General features: G+C 39.4%; 1 protein-coding gene across 1 annotated transcript in view; it reads left to right on the top strand.

Moving 5' to 3' along the window:
* Nucleotides 1-8,332: 8,332 nt before the first annotated feature.
* The window catches only part of LOC134633885 (protocadherin-15-like), a 230,463-nt gene continuing 217,180 nt past the window's right edge, over nucleotides 8,333-21,615 (top strand). The window contains exon 1 of the mRNA XM_063483036.1: nucleotides 8,333-8,891. The gene's annotated coding sequence lies outside the window, so the exon portion shown is untranslated. The remainder of the gene's footprint in view (nucleotides 8,892-21,615) is intronic.

Raw genomic sequence — 21,615 nt, 5'->3', positions numbered from 1 at the left:
TGTTCTCTTTGCTGCAAACAGATGGGAATAGCAGTCAAAGTTTGTTATTTATTAATGATTGTGCAAAAAAGAAATTATAGAAAGCATTAGTGCAAATGTATTAATAAATAACATCCACACTATGAATCTGAGAAACAACATTAGGAAGGGTTGATACAGAAATGAGTGTGGGATCATTTCCTGACAGACATTTTCAGCTGTCACAAAAAGGAGAGCTGTTGTACACTTTTATGGAGAATGGTAGAACTGATATCCTGAAGCGTTCTTTGTGGCAGCGGGGTTAAATAAGTCTGAGGGAGATGGAGCTCTGCTGCCTCGATAGTGTGGAATGGAGTGGGTGATATGGGTTGTCTGCAGTTTTTCTTTTTTTCAGTGACCTCCTGTTTCTCTCTGACTCCACATTCTGATTCTGGACAGTGATGGTTCCAACCTTGTGGATTATTTTGTTGATCCTTCTGGCATTGATGCTGCCCTCTACCCTCACCCCCACCACTTTGCAGAGAGCAGAAAAGTAGATGACCCTCGCTATCACAGACTGGTAGAGGATCTCCAGCATCTTGCTGCACAGATTGAAGGATCTGAACTTCTTCAGTAAGTAAGGAGTCTGTTTATCCCCTTCTTGTACACGGCTTCACTGTTGGTCCTCTGGTCCAATCTGTCATTCAATTGATCACCCAAGTAGCTGTAGCCATGCATCAAATGTCTTTATGTAGTTTTTCTTTCTTTCTTTCTTTTCTTACCTTGTTAAGACTTCTGACACACAGACCTGGAGACCTAGCAACATTACTCACTAGAAAAAAGTGTATACCCTTGTAGTAAATAGTTCACAGGTATTTGAAGACAAGTCTTCCACAATGGCAGCTACAACTACAATATGCTAGCAATCAAGGCAACTGCATGGTGATTTTCAACATAGCGCTGCACCTCTTTGAGATCAGTTTCACCTAGCAACAGCAAGAAATCACCCACAAAAATGTGTCTGGGAAAACAAATTTTTACTTACCAGGAGGGTCACTGACTGGTGTTACTGTGTTACAGGTGTTCTTTAGCAATCAGTTTCACAGGGACTGTCAGCAACCACTCGCAACCAATGAGGGAATTGTCTTGTTTCCCTAGCAACCAGTGGGTGGTTGCTGGGCCTGCCTCTTGGCCTAACTGAAAAGATCCTAAAACTGGACCTTTTGTGTTTTTTTCTGAACAATATTGCAGAGTTAGATGTATCAAGACATTCACATAGACTCAAGCGTGAGTCTATCTGGTTTTCTGTAATTCAAAACAGAATGTGTGCCATGACAGGATGACAGCTTTATGGTGGAAAGATTAGCCAAAAAACTGTCTGGCAAACACCTAATATCAGGAAATTGAAAAAAAAAATAGCTATAGCAAATACACAGGATCTTAAATTAAGTGGGGTTTTCCACTTGTCAATCTCTGATCTGCATGAAGTACGTGGCCACCTGCAGAAACCGCATCCGTCCATCACTGTCCAGGCTAAGCGCTCTGTGTGGTCACTCTCACCGCAGCCACACATTCACATTGTGAGATAAAAAGCTCTATCTTCTGCACTCCTGTGTGAGGAAACTATCAAAGTCAAAGCTATCATCCCTAAAAGGACCTAACAGAAGTGCACCTAGTACCATGTGGCTTTGATGTGGTCTGAGCAGGCAGGTGACATGCACAAATCCCAGTAATCCGCGACACTAAAACTGTACTGCACCGCTTGATCGTCAGTGACACACTCCCCACTGTGCCTTTCCTCCCACTAGGTGCTGTTGTTCCCTGCTCCCTTCAGGAGAAGTGACATCACTACAGGACGTACTGTGCTTCAACGGATTGTTTTTGTCAAGTCTGAAAGCTCAAGCTAAAACAGACAGTTATATTTTCAGGTGGGGATAAGTGGTGGTGGAGGGTTTGAAGAGTGAGCTCCAGCGTGGGAGTCATAAAAGACAGAGTCCAGAGAGCGTTATTTTATAAGCCCAGATGTGTTTAATAAATCATTTTTCCCCAGACCTAATTAAACACTTACTGCCTAGCCCTGTTAAGCTATTAACATCTGCTCTACCAAATGAACCAGGAAGAGCTCCAGCACGAGATGGATTTAATGGTGGCGGGCGGAATAAATATAGTGTTCTCTTTCATGTTGCTCCTCTTTTTCTATTTTCTCTCCCCCTTCCTGTGTGGTAATATCTTGCTGTCTGACGTGGTAATCACCTCAGCATATGCTTCATATTTTGCTTAACATTTTTTAAGATGATTTAGATGGAAAATAATGCTGTTTCTGTTATAGAAGTGGATATAGGTTGTAGGAAATATGGGTAATTTTGTTTCATCTGTGTGTCTAAGGGATTCTTTAAAGCAATAATCCAAAATAGTTTGCCAGAGTGTGAGCCTTCTGTTTTGACTTCCTGTTTTATTTTGAAAATCAGCTGTACACGCAGTTCCATTTCTCACCTTTGTTCTATTTTCCGCCCTTTTCTTGTGCCAGTTAATCAATCACCTGCCTACTACTCCCCTGTTGTCCAGTTCCCCTCTCTCTTTGTTCAACGTAGCTGTCGAGCTTTCAGGCCGTCTTCTCATTGTTTGTTCTGTTTCCTTGTGTCCCGTGTTTTTTTCCTGTTTTACTGTTAGAGAGTAAAAACCAAAGATGTAGCTCTGGCTTAATTTTTCCAACACAATGTGTAAGTACCTTAAAACCCGAATTCTCTCTGAAAACCACCAGATAAAAATAGCTGTGATTGCAATAGGACTTCTGGGCCTAGAGAAGATGATGGAAAACCAGCTTTCTGTCTTGACAGAAAGCTGCTTCTGGCTTTTCATTGAAGGCTGGAAATGTATGGTGTGTGAGGGAATAGCAATCTTATTTTGACTACGGTAGTTACAATTGAAACGATTAAAAAATGTCTCAGAAAAACATTGGTCCGGTGGTTTTCCCTCACAGTTAAACTTAAAGTTTGTGGACCTTGAAACCTGCGAAGGACAATGATCTGCATTACAGATTATATCCAAGCGATTAAAAGACTCTTTCTCATTTTGTTAAAGTATTAAAATGCAAGTTAGCTACTATGTTATGTTGCAGAAGTGTTATAATGCATCATTTAGGGTGCTAAATGGGGCCAGTTGAAAATCTGTGTAATCCTTTATACACCTAAAAGCTCTATCAGCGGAAAATTATACTGCAAGTTGTGGCAATGCATTAGTTTTCAGCTTTGAGGAAACTTATATTTTAATAAATATACTTGAGTATATCTAAGGCAGTTCAATAATAAACGAGGCAGATCTCATATATCCCCAGTTTTCTGAAGCTTAAACACATAAATCTTGACTTGGGTTTGTTAACCGCAACAAGGCAGCTTTAAATGGGGGCTTTAGATTAGGGAACCCATGTGAGTTTAAACATATTCTGAATTTGAAAGTGTTAACCATAAAAACACTATAAAAAAACTTGTGGTCTTGTGTTTAATTATGTAAAAATTCACCACAGTTATTATATGCTGCAGCAAATACTGAGCAAATACATATCAAGATAATAATTTCTAATCAGCAATTTCCTTAATACTATATCAAAAGTACTTTAGTACAGTAAAAGTAGAGTTTATAATGTTTAACGATAAAACAGCATGCTACTAATATGCACATATCTGTGCCAAATATCTGGGATGGAAATGACAGGTGCAAATATACCACAATGTCTAGTTACGATAATAAAACCCAAGGTGAAAAACAGAACAATTGATATGAATGCAACACATCAAATGTACCTGTGGGGCTTAAAAAACAAACAAACAAAAAACAAACAAGGTTTTATTTGTACATTTTTTTCTCACTCACCTAAAAAAAACATTTTGTTTTCTTTGAGTCTGAGAAAAATGTGAACATTTGTTGCATCATAAAATATTGACAGAGGCGATTTACTTGAAATTTTAAATCATGATTTAAAATTCTTTACAAGTTGTCTTCTACAGTTTTTTTTAATTCAATTCAGTCTTATTTATATAACACCAAATCACAACCACAGGTGCTTTATATTGTAAGGTAGAGACCCTATTCTAATACAGATAAAATAGTGAAAACCGCAACAATCAGATGAGCACTTGGCGAGAGTGGGAAGGAAAAACTCCCTTTTCAGATTCATCAGTATGATTCCATGTGAGTTACTACCATAACTGTTGATAAGCACATTTTTGCATTCAGCTCCCAAAATCTGTGCATTTGCATCTCCATGTATGTACAATGTAAACAAAAGAGGAGCCAGTGTTACCTGTGGTCAACTTCTCCACTGGAAATATCTAACTTGACTTTACTACCAATACAGAAGTGGCACAAATTTCAGTTGAAACTGACTTACCTTAAAATAAAGATTATTCATTTTGTTCACGTTTATTTTTCTTCTTTTTGTTTTTTTTCTTTTGTTGGTGTTTTCTTGAGAAAATCTATTAAAGCTAGACCAAACTCAGTGAGAAAAAGGTGTGTTTAAGAGAAGTTAGAGTTTTTGAGCTAAGATGAATAATCTGAGTGAATTTGTGTAAGAAAAATTAAAAGGTAACATTTTTATATGCATTTCAAATTTACATCTATCCTGGATGTGCAACTTTGGTCTGCACTACAGTTGAGGTTGGAAAGAGAAATTCACCTGTATGGATCAGTATTAAAAATCAGTTGTGTTCAATCAGTTATGTGACAGTATCTTTAGCCACCTGACTCTCCTGTCTGTGCACCACTTATTATTTCTGTAATAGCACTGTAAAATATCTACCTATTATACTGACTCAGTTGAGCATTAATAATCACTTAATGATCATTCCTTTTTAGCCACATTGTGCTTTGTTAGAAAAGACAAACTTCTCTTGTGCTGGTGGTTTATAATGATTGGTTCAGGCCTGCTGATCTTGGCTTCTGTCCCATGAGCTCAATAGGATTTGATGTAATCCCAAAGAGCAGAGCGGAGCAGATGGACACACAGGTAAGATCACAGTGGTGTGGGGCTATAATTGGCCTGGCCCTCTGATGGCAAACCCCTTTTACTGGAAGCGATTTGAAACTTTTAATTTGTGTAATCAGATTTCAATTTAAAGTGGCCAAACTCTGTAACTGCTTTCACATCAATTCATACCCAACAGGGCCACTTCTGTTTTTATTTTTTTCACTGTTCAGTACATGGCTGTTACAGTTATCGTGAAGAAGCACAGAATGTCTAGCACATTCATCATATTCTGACTTTTTCATCAAATTAATAAATAAGGAAGGTAATTACAAGATGTACTATGAAAGAAACGAGCAGATGGCTGTTTTACAGCTATCACTCTTCCTATCTCGTGTTTTATCAGTCAAATATAAAGCCAGGAGTCAAATCTGTTCTTAACTGAGGTGCACTTTTATCCTGGTATATGCCTGCTGGTCCACATCCTGAAGTTGTCTCGTGGTGATTATAGATTTTTTTCCTACTTTCCATGCAACATGTTACTTAAGGCTGAAAAAAATACGCTCAGCTTTATATGTCTATTATAAACAGTGCTTAAATTACTGTGATTTAAAATCTGACCTCTATGAAGCAACACAAGCTAGTGCACTCATGAACTCATGCGATAGCTGTAACTTATATTTTGTGCTACAGAATGACAACAACATGTGAATTTAATACTGCAGCGCCAACAGAAGCTAACCTGTACCTTTTCAAGATCTCCAAGTAAATTCTAAATTATAATTTGAGCAAGTGGCATTCAAGCAGTTTGATTTTTTTATTTGATAATCAATCGTTTGTGGCAATTATTATCTTAATTAGGCTCAAATGTGGCCTATTTAAGACAAACTATTTAACAGTTTGCTCACAGTTTCTAAACACTTGCACAATTTAAACAACGTAGCTGTGAAGCTTGATTATTAAGGATTACTCAGTTTTAGATCCCCTTCTTTCAGCTTACTGTTCTTTTCTGTCCAGATGAGCAAACAGACTAGACACTGGCTAAATGAAGTCTGTGTTTACTCTTCTTGTCTTCAGGTAGCCCATTTCTACTGCTATGCTGATATATTTTCCTTTTTTTTTTCAAGTGCCAATGTGCAGTTTGAGGAAAGGACAATGACTCACAAAATAAACAACCCTTTGTTGTTGCCTGTCAAGTCATCTTTTTTTTTTTTTTTTTTTTTTTTAAAAAGAGGGGGAGGAGTAAAACGATCAGTGGATTGAGAATAATTGTTATATTATATGGATGTTGTGAGGTGCAAAGGTGGATTTTCTTTAGAGACTGATTAACCCTCACTCAAGACTTATTATCAAGTCTTTACAGAGATTCTGCAGGAGTTGGGTTATGCTTCTGGAATCTACATTCTGTATCTGCAAAGAAACTCTTTTAAAATGAGCAAGTTTAGCCAGCATGCATTCTGCAGCTCCTCCTGTGTAAAAAGACTGAAACTACAGAATTTTTTATTAGAAACACTGCATGTTATATAGGCTTGTAAAACTTTTATCTAGAAGTATTTTGGAAATATTTAAGCAACATTTGCTGATGTTCTGTATCATGTTACTGTCAAGGGTAGCAGTGTATTGGCAGTTCAGGGATTCGTTTCTATAGCAGGGTCAGTCTATAGTTTGTGTATGGAGTTACTTCCTCATACAAAGACATAAAGGGTAGGTAACCTGTGGTGTGAAATATTTACGTAATAGTATGCATTGAGTTGTTTTCTCAGGCACTGTATTTGTTTTTCCTCCGAGTTTGCACATCAAAGTCTGTTTATAGGTCTTGGGAAGTATTACAGTATTTGTAACCAAAAAAAAGAAAAGCCACATGAAGCCTTTTATGGTTAAAGAGCAAGCTGTGCAAATACCTCAAGTAGTGGGGCCATGTTTAAACGGAAAAAAAAACCTGTGGGTGTGGGTTAGAAAGACGTGACCTTACCAGATCTCTGCATGAGGATGGTGACTTCAGGCTATTTTAGCTGATACTAATCTTAATGTACATGAATATCCGAACAAGCTGGTGGTGGCTGAATTGTATTGTGGATAAAGTGAAGGTCAAATTTTGAAAATGAAGAGTAGTTAGTCTGTTTTTTCTGAACCCACTTTTTTAATCTGCCTATCATGAGTTTGATGGTGCCATTCAAAGTTAACTGGTGGAGCACTCTTTTATGTACAATTTTAAGGTGTTTTTCCATTTTGCTGCCTTACTATAAATGTGTTGTTCAAAGGTTACTTGCTGCATTATCTTTGCATGCATGCATGCAAAACAAATGATATGTTCAATTGCCATAGACTTCACTGCTATTTTATACACTAGGAATTTATACAGTTCAATTCAATTCAGTTTTATTTATACAGCACCAGTTCACAACAAGCTTTGCCTCAAGGCGCTTTTGAGTGGCCCCATGCAACAGGACAAGACCTTTGGAGTCCCCCTGCACTATTGAACAGCTCTTTGAGCTCTGTTATGCTTTTCTAAGCAATTTTTACAATGTTGCTGTGGCCCTGTGTGTCCAGGAGAGACCACTGCCATTGGGGAGTGTGATTGCTGGAGTAACTGTGAATGTAATGATGATAAAGTTTAATGTACAACGCCAGGATAATGTTTAATGTCAACTTTCTGTATCCTAATTGTATTTAATGTGGTGTCTTGAGAGATCTGCAGCATTACTTAGCTTACTTAAAAGAACATGTCTAAGGTGTTATTACGGAGAACTGAGCAAGGTGACTTCTTGAAATTAGACTTTGCAAGTATTGGAACAGTGAAAGAAGCACATTAGCAGTCAGCTCTTAAAAACTGATACTCCAGAGAAGCATGAAATCCAGCGGTTAACTGGTGTCTCTTTCCACAATGCACGTAGGGAATTAAAGTTCACCCGGTCCTGCACAGTTGGCAAGGTGTGCCTTTTTAATATGGAACCGCGCACCTGTAGAATGACCTTTGCTGCAATGCCAAAAGAAACAGAAACATAATCAGGACGATTTTTGTTTGTTTTTACCTCTGAGTATCCAAATAAAAGGCATTTGATTTCAGGGCAGGAAAGTGATGTGCTGTCTCGAATGATTATTTGTATCTTTTTCTGTCATTTGCTGTTTTGTTTTTTTGTTTTGTTTTGCTTTGCTTTTTTAAGTGAGTGAGTATGAGAGAGTACTGACTAATTAAAATTTGATAGGATAGTCTGATAGCGCTCCTATGCTCCCCTCTCCGCCATGCGACGCAAAGACCAGAGCAGAGCAGCGGGACACAGCAGAGCAACCACCCGCTAATCCGGGCGCTTTTTGCCGTTGAGATAATTAGATTACGGCGCACCGACGGTGCACCGATCACCATCTCTGCCGCTTGCTGCTCCTGCGGTACTTGCACTGCTACCATAAGACAAATATTCTTTCTCTGACTGCGCATCGCCTCTCTCTTCCTTCAGCTGGTGTCGCTCGGTCTCCCTCCCTCTCTCTCCCCCCCTCTCTCTCTCCCGCTCTTTGGCTGGGAAAGCAAGGGAGAACATTAGAGCACATATACTGTTACTCTGTCTCTCCTACAGAGCTCGTAGTTACCTTGTGACTCCCACACTGGGGACTTAAACTAAAGGAGACTAGAGCAGAGGAAGACTATCTTTACCACACGAAGGCGAAGAGCATGGCATGAAGAGCATTGCTTCTTTTTCTTCTTCCTCCTTTTCTTTCTTTCTTTTTTGTGACTTGAAAATAAACTACTCGATGTTTCTCTCGTCTTGAAGGGACCGGCAACGGGATTTTCTTCTTCCCCCCTCAACACACACAAAAGTGGGGTCAGTCCTTAACCGAGGCGGGTGGATGAGTTGTGTGGATGTTATTTCCTGGATTTTTTCCACCGGGCTGTGTGTTACCGCGGCCCACAGACAGCAACAGTGTGCGGAAAAGTAGATTTGTGTGTGAAACATATGGCTTCAACGAGGACGACACGGTAAGTCGTACAGTGCATCCAGTCGGAGCCCGTGTTACTTTACTGCCTGAAACATCTCTGACTTATTGTGTGTGTGTGTGTGTGTGTGTGTGTGTGTGTGTGTGTGTGTGTGTGTGTGTGTGTGTGTGTGTGTGTGTGGTGACTTTAGTCACCCAAAGGCACCGCTTCTGTTTCATGTATTTGCTCTGCTCCTGGCTGCTGTTTCTATTTCCAGAGCATTATAAACCCACACAGTTCAAACCCCTCCACAGGGGTATATTTTCTTTCTTTGGGGGAGTGGGAAGAGATGAAGCAATGCGCGTTTGTGTGGAGACAAAACATCCCTTCTGCTACCAAAATGGGGGGGGGGGGGGGGGGGGGGTTATAGGCTATAGGCATAATATGACACCTGCACTGAAAAAAGTCCAAAATACAGTATCATAAAGTACTTTGAATACTATGTTTATGGACCAGTGAGAAGATTCGCTGTCCGTGGTGCTGAAACTGGCTGATGGGATTATTAATGCTGGTTTAGTAAACTGACGTCGGCTTTATTCAAGACGACTCTACATATTTGTAAGCACTCCAGAGCTTTAGTCTAGTTCAGATATCACCGAGCTATTGATTATGATTCTCTGGCTGTGATCTTAATAAGAGTAATAGTAAATTTCAGTAATTTCTTTAATGTCACCAGCACCATGCTTGTTTATGGGTATTTTTTTCACGCGATTAAGGTGGATAAAGTGAATTAAGTTGTATTTATGTTGGTCTTGAGGTTAAAAACCCATCTTAACCACGTGGTCTGTAAGTCACTTTCCTAACAGAGCGGCAGTGTTCCCGACACTACCTTGTAAGAGATCGCTCTCATGCCGTCTGAAAGAGTGTAATTTATTTTCAACAAGTAGCGTCCACGCTACAGTACGTGGGCTGTCTGTCGACTGCCTATTGCAGCGGTCCCGTCCAAAGCAGGTTACCTCACAGCAGCCTGTGTGTCTCGGATTATGGAAAGAAAGAGAATCATCCGATTACTTTAAATTACTGCAAGCTGTCGCCTCCTAAACACAAAGCAGATAGCCAGGGGAGAAAGTCAGAGGTGGCATGAGCTAGGAGTGATGTAAAGTGTGTGTAACGGGTACAATATGGTTCTGTGGTTTTTTTTTTTTTCTTTTAATCTTGATTCTTATGTTCCCATAATTGCATAATAAACCTAAACCCGTGTCATCATATTAACCTTTGTATTATGGGACTCTTGCTCAGTCATGTATGAGAGTGGCTGGCACACACAGGTAGAGGTAGGCAATCAGTAATGACAAAAAACAGAATTGCTGCGGTGCCATTGTGAAGCCAAGTTAAGAGGCTGTGTAACAGTGTACTCAGTGGATTATGTGGCATTGCTTTCGTGTGGCTTCCTGTAAATATGCAGACACACAGGCAGGTGTGTGTGTGTGTGTGTGTGTGTGTGTGTGTGTGTGTGTGTGTGTGTGTGTGTGTGTGTGTGTAGAGAGGGTCAGACAGACAGAATGTGTTTTGTGAACCTGGGACCCATCCACTCCTCACCATGTCAAATCCTGTTAGTCACGCTGGATGACAGAGGCACCAGGACTTCGATTTAAATAACTGTGGCTTAGTCCTTGCCTACAAATGGGAGATTTTCTATGAAGTCATGTTTCACTGTGTGTTTTGTTGTTGTTAAGTTAGTTACTTATTAGTGCAGAACAAGTTTGCTTTAACCTCCTCTCCATTTAACAAAGCCCCATTTTTCCTTCACCTTTTCTCCCCCAAAAATATTTTTCTTTATTTTTAACTTAGTTATTTTAGTTTAGCACTTACACTGTGATCATTAACCTTACATTGCATTTGCCTTGCTTAAATCATCAAAAATCATGAGAAAGCAACACACATGAGAAATAAAATGTGTTTACTGCTTAAAGCTTAATTCTTACACTGGTCAAAACACTTCATTGTTCTTGTGTTCGAATTAAGGTGTAGAAAAAATTAAGCACAGATTCAATTAAGCACAAATATTTGTTGTTCTAAAAATGTTAATGTGATCTTTACCTTTAGACTTTTTGCTCAAATCCATTTTTGTTTTACAAGTGTCTTCTCAAACTGTTGAGGAAAATAAGCATGTCTTTTCCAAGTAACCTGGACTAGACATTCTGAGTATTTTGTGATTTGACTGACAGAAGCTCTTCTGTGCTGTCAGAGAGACAAAGCTCTGCTGAGTTGAGGGATTATCATTTCAAATCTGGCGATACTTAATTGATGCTTTCCGTCCAGTTTTTGCAGTGGTTCTCAATCCGGGGTCCTTGAGACTCAGAAAATTCAAACACACCTTCTGGCAAGGTAACTCCTCCTGCTCTGAATCCCAAGGTTCACAATTAGGTGCGCTACATTAGTCGTGCTACTCCCAGTGCTTATCTCTTTCAGTTGTCGTGTTTTGACACAAATGCGAGGTGATGTCATCATATCATGGATCTGGATCTTACAGAGTTTTGTTCTTCGGCTCTGTACAGTACAATCCACTGCAATAAAAAGTTGGTTTTTTTTACTTGAGCTATTAAAAATGCATTAAATGTCAAAAGTTTGAGAGGAGCTATTAAAAAATCAATAGAAAATGTTTCATATGGTACCAACATGAATTTCACACATGATGAAGCAGAAAGCCAAATGGATCTCAAGAATGTGATCGTCTATGGGAAATGTTTCGGTCTCTGGTGTTTGAGCTTGATATCACCATCTCCAGCAGCTGTTGCTCGCTGTTTGTCAAAGGTCTGTGTTAGAAATGCTGCACCACATTCTTCACATTAATAGCTTATTAGATTGCTGCCATCCATCCAGCCATCCATACATCATACTAACTTTCACATCTATGCACTTGCGGGAGGAAGCCAGAGTACATGTAGAGAACATGCAGACTCTACACAGAAGGGTCTCAGCTAGCCAGTGGATCCAAATCCAGGTCCTTCTTGCTGTGAGGCAACAGTACTAACCATTACACCACTGTGCTGCCATTTTTCACCTGGCAGTGTGCCTGAATTTCATCATTACAGCAGTTGTGAGACCAGTTTGTTGTTTAGTGTTGAACAGGAGGGCAACTGGTTATGCTGATTTCTACACAGTTTCTCATAGGTGTAAGAGCTTTACACTCATATCATTACAGACACCTGGAAATGCTCCACCAACAGTATCACGCACTCCAGCAACAATAAAATGCTTAAAAATACTCCGACCCCACCAGCTGTCTTAAATTCACACCTTAACCACAGTTTTGGTCAAAAGGTTTGACACTAAAGTTTCCACTTCTTCATTTAAGATTTCATCACAGAAGCTTTTTGACCTTGCACAGCCTACCAACATGTAAATGGTAATTATCTGGAGTTTGGGAATTATCTGGACTGATTAAACTGTCACATTCAACTGGGAATGAAAGTCTGGGTTTAGCACCCTCATTCGTCGTGCACCTCACCTTTCCCTGTGTCAAAGGATATTTTGGCTCTTAAGTTCCGTTTTCGTAAAGACAGGAGAGTATGCCTCCAAACATCGGTGCATTTTAAAAAGCACCTTTCACGACCTTCACTTAAATGCTCAAACAGATATTTGCATTTCCTTGCAACGTTTCAATCCATGCACCAGCACCGTTTCACTTTTTGTGCCTGACTCACACCACTCCTTAAGGGAGACTAATTCTTAGACTAACACCTGTTCTGCCTACATGTTTCAACAAACAGAGCGGTTGTATAAGACAGTTGCAGTTACTGCATCGTGATTTCTTACTCTCTTTGATCATAACTGACACAGATATCAGTGCGACTTAATCATCTGATTTATTTCCAAACAGGGCGTTGTGGGATGGTTTTGTTTCGTCCCAATTTCTTGCGAGGGCTAGAAGGGCTTAATCTTTTGATTCCCTTTATTAATCTCAACACTAACTATAATTGCAAAAAAAAGCCTTATTATTATTATAGTTTTATTTACATCAACACCTCACACTTGTAATATCTGCTCACTCTGCATTTAGCCCAGTCCCCCCCCCACCCCCCCACCCCCCAAGAGGCCAGACTACCTATTAGAAAGATGTCATATTGAATTAGCCACACTTGTGTAAGCAGGCCTGACTATTCATATTGCTGAGATCTGCAGTTTCTATGCATGTGTAGAGGTATGTGCAGCCTTTGGAGACATTCACCAATTCCTTGTGGAAATCAAAAGCATATGTTCTCTACCAGATCCTATTAGAGATTTTGTGAACGTGCTATACTCTCTTCAGTGCCTGTGTATTAACAGTTGACTGGATCCAATTTTTATGCCTACAAATGATTTTTAAATACACCCCACGATTAAAAGAGCTTGGGTATTTGTTTCTTTTGTTCAACAGGACTCATTTTCAGTGCTTCTTTCAAACACAGTTGTTTGCTGGGATGTATTATATATTTGGCATAATGCACACAATAAGCTGTTATAGATATAGCCTCTCTGATATAGTCTGGCATCTGCACACATGAGTAGTTGCAGCAAATCTAAACCATTTTTGGTTTATACGCCACACTTCATTAGCTACAATTCTTCAACTGCTCCTCAAGAAAAATGTCTAATCAGGCAATCACATGGCAGTAACTCGGTGCATTTAGATATGTAGACATGGTCAAGACGACCTGCTGAAGTTCAAACCAAGCATCAAAATGAAGAAGGATGATTTAAGTGACTTTGAATGCAGCATGGCTGCTGGTGCCAGACTGGCTGGTCTGAGTATTTCAGAAACTGCTGATTTACTGGGATTTTCCCCCACAGCCATCGCTGGGGTTTACGGAGAATGATCAAAAAAAGAGAAAAACATCCAGCTGGAGTTCTCTGGGCAAAATGCTTTATTGATGCCAGACATATGAGGAGAATAACCAGACTTTGAGCTAATAGGAAGGCGATACTAACTCAAATTACTACATGTTACAACCAAGGTATGCAGAAGAGCATATTTGAATACACAGCATGTTGAAGCAGATGGGTTACAGCAGCAGAACTGCACACCACTCCTGTCAAAACACGAAGAACAGGAAACTGAGGCTTAACTTCACTCAAGCTGAACAACAGAATACTGAAAAAAACGTTCTCTGATATACAGAGTCTCAATTTCTCCTGCCACATTAGAATGGTACGGTTATAACAACAACAATGCCTTTTATCAAATGTTCAGGCTGCTGCTGGTGTAATGGTGTTCGGGATATTTTCTTGGCACACTTTAGGCCCCATAGTTCCAACTGAGAATCAAATGCCACATCCTACCTGAATGTCCCTTTGTGACCACAATGTAATAATCTTCTGATGGCTGCGTGAATAACATGCTATGTCACAAAACTCAAATAATTTCAAACTGGTTTCTTGAAAATGGCAATAGGTTCACTGTGGCCTCCACAGTCACCAGATCTCAATCCAACAGAGCACCTTCAGGTATGAAAGGGAGATTTACATGGATGTGTTACTGAAAATTGGCAGAAGCTGCGTGATGCTGTTGTGTCAATATGGATCAAAGTCTTTAGGGAATGTTTCGAGTACCTTGTTGAATTTGTGCCAGAAAGAATTAAGGCACTTCTGAACACAAAGAGGTTCTGAATCAGCACTAGCAAGGTGTACCTAATAAAGTGGACAGCGAGTGTATATTATCACATTCTAGCTTTTTTTTCCTAAGTAAGAAATAGCTATTTATGATTTCAGACAGTTCTAGCAGATCTACAACAGTTAATTGCTGTGCAGTCAGCGGAGAATACAGAAAACTCACTGCTGGCAGCACGCTTATGAAGAAGTCAAACATGGTGCCCAACATAATGAAATGCATATTGGATGCCAGTCTATTCTGTGAATGTTTTATTTATTCACAGCAATAAAGACAAAGATGCAAGCAAGAGTTTACTTGAGCTTATTTGCTTTATTCTTATGTGGGCACTTCACACTGGGTAAAGTTTTGCCCGACTTCAATTGTTATGCTCCGGCTTCAGTGCAGATGTGCTGATCCTTATTGACATTTTGTTATTCTGTCTGAAAGATTGAGTTTATATTCAACAATACAACCAAGCTGATTGTGCCTAACAGGATTATCTGCCAGCTTGCCAAAACACTGCCTGGAATCTGCATATCTGGCAACGCAGGCAGGAGAAACAAAGAGACAAATTAGCAAAAGCTGTCGAACTTATTTTCTTTGTGGCCAAATTTTCATTTTGTTTATTACTTATGAAGGGTGTTGCAAATTTGATTGAACTGTGCAAAACAAGCAACCACTTTTAATAATTCTAACAGGCAAGGGTTTTTTTTAAGCAAAACAAAACAAACAAAAAGAGTAAAGAAAAGGAAAAACAAGCCAAGTGAATTCAAATGTAGTTGTTGTTATGCTTACCTTAATGTCCCACCCCAAATATCAGTTCCCACAAGACTTGCAATTTCTTAAACTGGGTCAAAAATTAGTTTTTAGTTGTTGGTTATGGATTCCTGCACTTGCAACTTTACTAGTGTGAGTCTCAGGGTGAGATTAAATAAAACTAATTTTAATCCTGTGTGGTAAAAGTTCTGAGAACCCCTTGCCCCAGTTTAATACCCTGAGTAGCTTTCTATCTGATCAGGGGCTCCTAAAGCTCTCCAGTCCTGGACGCAATTTAGAGAGAATTTCTCAATGAGTCTTAGACATGGTAGACACGGTACAATGTTTCCAACGTGGATTCACCACCTCCGGTGTGGATACTTACTCATAATTTGACATATTGATGCAATGATACATGGCCAACAACAGTTAGTTCAATAGCAATCTTTTTAGTGTAGTGTGGATGAGATTTTAAAAATAGGACATAACCAATGGGCAATGACTTAATGAAGTACCAGCCTTTCACCCATGTTGCATCCACCTAGGGCAGCATCCTTTTTCATCAGTGTTCTCAAAACACAGCTGCAGCAGTTATTTGAGGTCAGAATCCCATTTATTTCTGAGTCTAACAGCATCTCAGGGACAACATGAAGATTTTAGTGTAAATCCCATTCACATTAATGTAAATGGACACCATATAGACAAGACTGAGAGGTAACATCGATAAAATGGAAATAGTATAAAAGAAATGGGCTCCTGGATATAAATCCATATGTAAGGGATTAAATTATCACCATTTGGTGAACCTAATTGCAGAGAGTCAGGTTTGCAGCTTCTTTGCATAAACCCTGACAGTGAGCAGACATACCTGACAGGATGCTCAATAGTGAGTTAATTACAAAATGATATATTTACACCTTCTATTGTTAACATGCAGTTACATTTATAGCTGTTCCAGTCAATATTTTGATTTGGGCAAAAAGATAAAATGGCTACATGCCATGACTGAAGTGTCACTGGTAGTGACAAATGCAAAGAGCATTTTATAAAGACATTGCAGCTTTCCAGAGCATCTTAGACTTAAACTTATTGATGTGGTTTTTCAGACCTTACCTTTGTAATCGATGTTCATTTCGGGAGCAGCAGCTGGCTGTTTTGAGTGAAAAAACAGAAGACTTCATCCTTTCTGCTCAACACCACGTGGCGCAAAGACGTAACAAGCAATCAGAGTAAATCAGTTACATGTTTGTAAGGGTGGAGACCAAAAGTAAGCAAAAAAATGAAGTTCACACTTGGCCAGAAACTTGGCACAAAGTTGCCGGATTCAAAGGTGAGTATTTAGGGTCTACTTTTAAAGGCCACAACGTGAAATGTGTTATTTGTGACGTGAGATTAATATTCGTAATCTCACAGAGATCTATGCCTTAGTGTAATTCATGTAGCGTTCATCCTCCGAAAACTGCTTTTTAGGCAGTGGGGAGAGGACAAACAAGTAGTGAACAACACATCTTTACATAACAGCACTGTAAACTTCGATTTCTGGAAGTTAATGAAGCATCCAACAGTTACAAAAGCCGTTGTGGTCACTGGTTAGTTGTTAACTGTATCAGTTTTAGATGCTGAGCATACTTATTTCTGGGGGTTTTGTGTTTTCTGGGGGTTTGCTGCAAATATCTGCCTGCTGCAGTTGAAAATAACTATAAGGGCGGTGAGAGTAACAGAAAATTTGTGGACGGTTAAACAGTGATCCTTTAAATATTGTCCGTAAGCATAGGCAATACTTTCTTTTACTCAGGCATCTGGAAAATCTTTAATAGATAGAGATAAATAATTCAACAGCTGTGCATTCCCTTCCAAACATAACCCTCTGCTGTGCCTCAGATACTCTTTTAGCTCTTCTGTAAAGTGAAGGATATGTTTTCATGTATTATTATTACATGCTGTATAGGATGTGTTATTTATTACAAGGCAAACGCTTTATATATATTACCTATTATCGATGAAGTCTTGCTTTCTCCGAGAATTTGCTGCATTTGGACAGTCACAGATGATCGTTAGCATTTCTCATTTAAGATCTGAAGATGCTCTGGGGCTGTAGTGTGATACACTCCAGAGTGGTAGTCACTTTTAACTCACACACACACGTCTGCAAAAAAAAGTAACTGACATAAATAAAACAAAGCACAGGGTCTGAGTGAGATTTGATTTATTTATGCATTTATTTGTGATTAATTTGCTGTTTTCTGTGTCAGGGACAGAATACACAACCATCTGCAACAATAGAGAGTGTTTTTGTGTATGCGTGTGTGGGCGTCTGTGTGTTTGCGGCCACATGCTAAGCCACAGAAGGTTTCCAGTGTTAAGTCTCCCCTCTGGCTCTGTGAGAGAGAGAAGGAGGGAGATTACAGTGCCTATTGCCAACTTCAAAGTGTCTACTGGTGTTGTGCCAGGTCAGCATGTTTACACAGGAGAATTGGTGTTGGGACACACACGATCATAGGCACACACACACACACAGTCTTCTGCATGCACATGTGTAGACACACCTTATCGCCTGCTCTGGCTCCTGAACATGCACGCACACACAACGCGCACACTGCCCAGAGTGTATTGGTCTTATCAGTGGACCCAGTGAGTTAGGGGAGGCATTTAATCAGGGTCAGCGCACAGCTCTTGGCATCAAACTGATTCCACCATCTCTCTCTCTCTTCCTCCTCTCTTCCATGTCTTTTTTTTTTCTCACCGCTCACTCTACTTTTCGTGTAGTCGGCTAAATATTGCCCAGCAACAAAGTTTTGTTCCGAAAAAGTTAAAACTGGATCACAGGAGGCTTCAAAATAGTTTCACTTTTTATAAATTCATAAACTTTTCCAGCTACTTTTGGAAAACATTGTAATACTGTTGCCGCCTTAACGTTACTCATTTGGACCTGTGTGGTAAATAAAGTGGTTTGAGTTAAATCAATAGTTAGACATTCTGGGAATTGCACATGTTTGCTTCTGCTAGAAGGGCTGCTACTGGTTATTTTTGGCACAACACAACAGATGGAAATGGAGGTCCAGCTAACCTGGATCTGTCCAACAGGTATGCCTAAAGAGACCAGCTACTAAATTACAGTCGATATAAAAATAGATAAAACCTTTTTAATCCCAGATGTGTGTATATAGACTGGGTTTGGCCCCCTTTTATCTTCAGATCTGCATTAATTCTTCATTGCATAGATTCAACAAGGTGATGGAAACATTCCTCAGAGATTTTGGTCCGTATTGACATGATAGCAATTGCTGCCGGTTTGCACATCCATGATATCTCCCATTACACCACATCCCTAAAGCTGCTCTATTTGACTGAGATCTAGTGACTGTAGAGGCCATTTGATTGAACCAATTAGAGATTATTTGAGGTTTGAGACTTTGCACATTATCCTTCTGGAAGCAGCCATCAGATGGGTACACTGTGGTCACAAAGGGATGGGCACATTTAACAACACTCAGTTGGTACTGAGGGGCTGAAAGTGTGCCAAGAAATGATCCCTCAACCATTACACCTCTGCCACAAGCTCAAACCATTGTTACAAGGCAGGATGGATCCATGCTTTCATATTGTATACTCATCTTGTTCCGAATTCTCCAATCAGTACGCAGGCTCCTCAAACCAGGCAGCATTTTTCCAATCTTCAGCTGAGCCTGTGTGAATTGTAGCCTCAGCTGCACCTGGTGCACTTCATCTACTTTAAGGTTTGACATGTTGTGCATTCTGAAATGCTCTTCTGTCTAAGTTAGTTGTAATTACCTTCTTGTAAGCTCAAAGTAGTTTGGCTATTCTCCTGTGATCTCTCTCATCAGCAAGACATTTTTGCCCAGAGAGCTGCCGCTCACTGGATATTTTGTTTCTTGGAGAAATGAATGCGTGAGAAAATCCCTATAGATCGGTGTTTTCTGAAATACCAACAGTCATGCTACACTCATAGTCACTTAAATCACGCTTCGCCTCTATTCTGGTGCTTCTGCTGGATGTGTTGGCAATAGGTTCAAATCACGGGCCAGGTTATGTGACTAGTAGGGATCCCCAGGCCAGACCCTCAACCACGTTGAGGAACCAGGACATGCTGATGACAAATGGACTGAGAATATGGAATTGATATGCTGCGCATTGCAGGATGAATTTTAATAATTTAGGAGTTGGACTTTTCCTTTGTTGAGAAAACAAATAAAAACACAAAGAAGCTGAAATAAACTTGGCCATCTTTATTCAGTACCGAATCTTACAGATTCTTACCGGTGATTTAATTTGAATAGTTTAACATTTTAAATGAATTCTACAATATTTTAAGGTCACGGAAAGAGAATTTGTGTGAAGTAATACACAAGAACATAAATTGACAAATTGTGGAAATAGAGACAGACCAACATAACTATTCATATTAAATGCCAGTTTTGGAGACTTGACACCAAGCTTAAATATGCAGCAACTTCTTAAATCCTTGCAGTTTGAAGGTTGCGGACCTTTTGTTTAGTCCCTTACTGCCAAAATTCCCCACATTCCAGATTACAAAACATCTTGTTGGGAATTAACATATCTTTACATAATAACGTATTATAATGAGTAGCTTCAACTGAGCCTCATTCAGACTTTTCTTGAAAGACAATATGGCACGACTGAGCATCAAGTGGAATCCTAGACAAGCAGTAAGATTTTAGTAGGATCAGCAGACTGTTATCTGAGCCGTTTTGTCGGCTGTGTCATGTCAAACTGGAGCAATACTCTTTGTTTTCACGACATAAAAACATAGTGGATTTATTTTTTTTCCCCTTTTTTCAGAGCATTAGCAACTTAATGTTCTTTGATGTACAGGAGTTGATGTATGTTTGATGAACACGCTGTGACTAAGAAGATAATTGAAAATGCTTAGTTTGTCACCTATTTCCCTCCAACAGTTTCCTTCTCTGTTTTTCTCCTGCTCCCTTTCCCACAACCTAAAACTGACCGAAAACTTTACGACCAATTATTTTCACCCGTTCACCCGTGTGTTCTCCCCCGTCCATTCTTCATTCTCCCCGCTGTTGTTAATATTTAACAAAGCTGTCAGATTTGAAGTGTTTTGAAGATGGTAAGTGTTTCTCTGTTGCTATCCCGTATAATACTCATGACCTTGTTTTTCAAGGCAATGTTCATTTAAGAAAGCAGTTGAGTTTTTTTTTTAAATGTTCCTTCAGACAACTGCACTTTTGCATTATTGTTGACTTACTTGCTTTTCACTTGTTTGTCATGTGTTTAGTGTAAATATTCTCACAAATTATTTAATATCAAAACTCTCTGATGGGAATAAACCAAGGATCCGAATCTTCTTTAACAAACTGTAACATATAACAACGCAGGATCTGCTTTCACCAGCTGCAATCACTGGATTACACATTTGCAAATTTATTCAGTCAATTCATTAATAAGTTATGAAATAATGACTGAAATGGAGCTTTGTGCCCAAGTCCCGTGTGTGCCGATCAGTGCTCTGCAGATCATTGGATCAGCAGCGTTGCAGCTAGACTCAGGTGACAACGTTTAAGCAGTGTTGGCAGCTGTGGATTGCGTGCAAGCCTGTTCCAGGGCAGTATGTCAGGTCTGCACAGCGAGGGTAGGAATTAGTTCACTAGGCTGACAGAGGCAGGTTATATAAGTCTGAAATTTTAATGTAGGGAATTCACTGAGAATGGAGAGCCCTGGTCGGAGCTAACAGTGGTATGGGTTTGAGTCCATGCCAGCTACTTGCAAGAACGTGTTATAAATGTGTCCATTACTCCTGAATACCTGCTGTTAACAAAATGGACCAAAGTAGACTTGAAGTGAATGAATTTTGAATTTTCAGGGAAACATATAGCCTATTAAAATGCAACACTGCAGACAGAGAAGAATTCCAACCCACATTTTTTTTCCATCATAGATGTCTGTCACAGCCCAGTAGATATTTCCTTGTGATAGATGTCATTCCATGTATGCCCTACAATAAATGAGTGACAGTGGTTTCCTTCCTATAGACTCCCATTTTACAGGCTATAAATTTATGCTAGCTCTTTAGCTTTTTTGTCTTCAATTACTTACCAAAAGTAGTTTGTAAATACATTTCAGAGTTTCATTTTAAACTCTTTATAGTATGATGATATAGCTCATCATTCTGGTTTTATACACGATGTTTTCAGACTTAAATAAAAGAAAAACATAAAAATATACAATTTATTAAGTTAAGGGAAACAAAAATATTAACGGAAAACCAAAATCATCGACTCTTCTTCTTGTTTTTAGCAGTGAATAGGGACACTGAACAATTAGCTACAGTATAAAGCAGGTGCCACTTTTGATTGTTTAAATGTTTAATATCTCATTTTGGAACCCAACTAGCGCACG

This window comes from Pelmatolapia mariae, linkage group LG8 (assembly GCF_036321145.2).
Source record: "Pelmatolapia mariae isolate MD_Pm_ZW linkage group LG8, Pm_UMD_F_2, whole genome shotgun sequence".
NCBI lineage: Eukaryota > Metazoa > Chordata > Actinopteri > Cichliformes > Cichlidae > Pelmatolapia > Pelmatolapia mariae.
The sequence above is the reverse complement of the archived record's forward strand: the minus strand, read 5'-3'. Positions and strand labels throughout refer to the sequence as shown.